This window comes from Austrofundulus limnaeus, unplaced genomic scaffold (genome assembly GCF_001266775.1).
Source record: "Austrofundulus limnaeus strain Quisiro unplaced genomic scaffold, Austrofundulus_limnaeus-1.0 Scaffold283, whole genome shotgun sequence".
Lineage (NCBI taxonomy): Eukaryota > Metazoa > Chordata > Actinopteri > Cyprinodontiformes > Rivulidae > Austrofundulus > Austrofundulus limnaeus.
The window spans coordinates 173,169-175,952 of record NW_013952685.1 but is presented as its reverse complement, the minus strand read 5'-3'; positions in this window follow the sequence as shown (position 1 = coordinate 175,952).

The window sequence follows — 2,784 nt, the reverse complement described above, 5'->3', positions numbered from 1 at the left end:
AAGTTCGCTAACAGCTAAGTAACAAGCTAACGTCAACAGGTTTGTGTCACTCCCACCAGTCTGCAGCTGGAAGGAGACAAAGATGTGAGATGCAGACTGAGACAGTCGTCTTAAGGGCCCGACACACGGGAGGTGACATTCGCTTGCCCTCCTCCAGCTAAGAGACCGACGAAAATAGTGCATGTGAAATTTTGCGCTCGTACACATAAACGTGCACACGTGAGATTGCGACGCGACATATGAAAGTTGAAAAATGTTCAACTTTTGTCGCTTAGCATACAACCAATCAGCGAGGGTTTCATTGACTGACCAATGAGAGGAGAGTATGCTACACGCTGCAGTTAGCTAACACTTTCACTATGTGATTACTAAAAAGCTTTGTGGGAATTTATTGGCACCAGGGTGAAGTTTATGGTAAGTTTTTCCTCATAAAACTCTATCTTGATGGGTGTTTGTTTTTCAATATCATTAGCATCGCAAGATTTGTTTAGTTTACACGTCTGTAATGCACACCCACCTTCAGAGTCAAGAACCAATCAAATTTTGTGAAGACAAGCGATCTGAGAGCGCGATTCGCAACGCTGCGATTGCTATCACGTCCCATGTGTCGGGTTTCACCCTGGCTGCGATGACAGCCGTTAATCGCTGTAGTTTGTCGCTGCCCGTGTGTCGAGCCCTTTAGCGATTGGCAATTAGCTGTTAGTGCTAGCTTCCACTAATTTCTACTTATTTAGCTGTTTAGTGTTAGCTTCTGCTAACATTTTTACAAGTTAACGTTAGCGAAGCTTTATTTTTAGTTTTCATATGAGTCAGCAAAGCTACTTTTTTAGTTAGCTGATCTCAACACTGGTTATTTGTTTCTCTGTCTTGTTGTACCAATCCCACATCGTAACACGACACATGTACGCAACTCCCCTAAAAACTGAACAAGATTTGGGTGTTTCTTGCTGCAGTTACTCAGCGTTGAGGTGTTTTTAGCCTCTCTGTTCATTAAGACTCTGTTTAGTCCATATATGTGTGGTTTGTCGTGTTTAGTTTGATGTTTATAAATGTTTCTTTTTGTCGTATTGTGGGACAAAGAGCTTAAACGATAAAGAAGACATTGAAGGTTTCCCACCATCTACCGGTCAATCTGAGACCAACTGAACGATTTTTAACTTGCGACCTCTCATCTGGTCTTTCACTGGTTTATTTGTGTTTCTCTCTCCAGCACACACAAACACACACCTTTTGACTGTTTTATTGAGCGTCCCCCACCCCCCGTCGAAACTGCTCAGAGGTTGCAACTATTTTTGCGAGTCTTCCAGATAGATTTTAAGAAAAGTTGCCGTTTTCTTATTTTCTTTCCAGTCTTCCAAATGCAAAAAGAGTGCTTCAGTCTTCCAGTTATCAAAGCCACAATAAGACTATTTTTATACTTTACTGGGGCAAAATATATATATCTATATATGCCTCTATATCAATATATCCATGCAAACGTAGCAGGGAGACAATAATGTCTCATGTTTCCAACAAAGTGGAAAAACTCTACTCTCTGCCGTCCACCCTGTGGATCATTCTGGGAACAAAGGAGCTAAAAAGGGATATTAGAGATCACCCTGGAACTTGCCGAGTGGAATGGTGTAGAGAGGACCTCAGATGGGACAGACTACAAGCCTGCATGCGCCAATCATTTACCGGACACCTTCAGTGAAACAGCGGCTACCCAATATTTACTCTTCAACCCCCTGATCTTCTCCCCTCCCGACGTTTCTCACTGTTCCCGAACTCTCTGCATTTGCAATATGATCTGTATTTATTTATAACTTACACAAAGTCAAAAGAAGTGTATTATTGGATATAATTGAATAAAACAAACTAATATATTTGTATGATTGTAACCCTGGTCTCTGGAGAGTTTTTTGGGCGGGGGCTGATGGGATTCAAATGTCATTTCTGGAACGTAGCACCAACAGTTTTACAAATAAAACCAAATATTGTCAGGAAAACTACATAGACTCAAACAAAATGTTGTATTTATGACTTTAAAGTCTGCAAAGACACCTCCCCGCCCATTTACACCTGTTCTCTGTTTCATTATGCTCACCTGTTTCCCATCTCCTCATCAGCCCCGGTCTATTTATTCCCTCTGTCTCCGTTTCGTGTCTGATTCTCTATATCCTCGACAAACTGTTACATTAACACCACCTTTCTACAAACTATGAAAAATATTTTACCACCACCCCAAAACTACGAAACAGGGTATCTTTATTGCTTCGATTTTGCTCACATCACCACTCACTAATACAATTAAAAGTAATCATCATGGGTAAACATTTAATCTAATTGGGCTACATGAAATTACTAAATTAAATCTTGAATTTGAGTCACGGCCAGCAGTTTTTACACGCTCCCTCGACTACAGACTCGACACGTGACGATGTCAGCTGCTAGCTGTTAATAGTTAGTGTACTTGATAATTAAATTGGCGACGGGCCAAATGGCACTGACAGCCGATTGTAAATTAGGTCCATGTTGGTAAAAGATAAATGTGGTGTGGAAGGAAAAGTGGAGGGATTTATGAAAGAGGAGTGAAGTGGTTCGTGTCATGGGACATTAGATTATGTGTTTGACAACTAAATGTATTAAGTAACTAAAGTGTTAAACTACGAGGATGTCAGATTAGAGCAGGGGTCTGCAACGTTTTTAGGTCTGGGACCCCCAAAATGATGAAAAGATGGAGCAAGGACCCCCTACTATATAATAAAACATGCCTCGCTGTGCATTTGATACTGACATCTAACT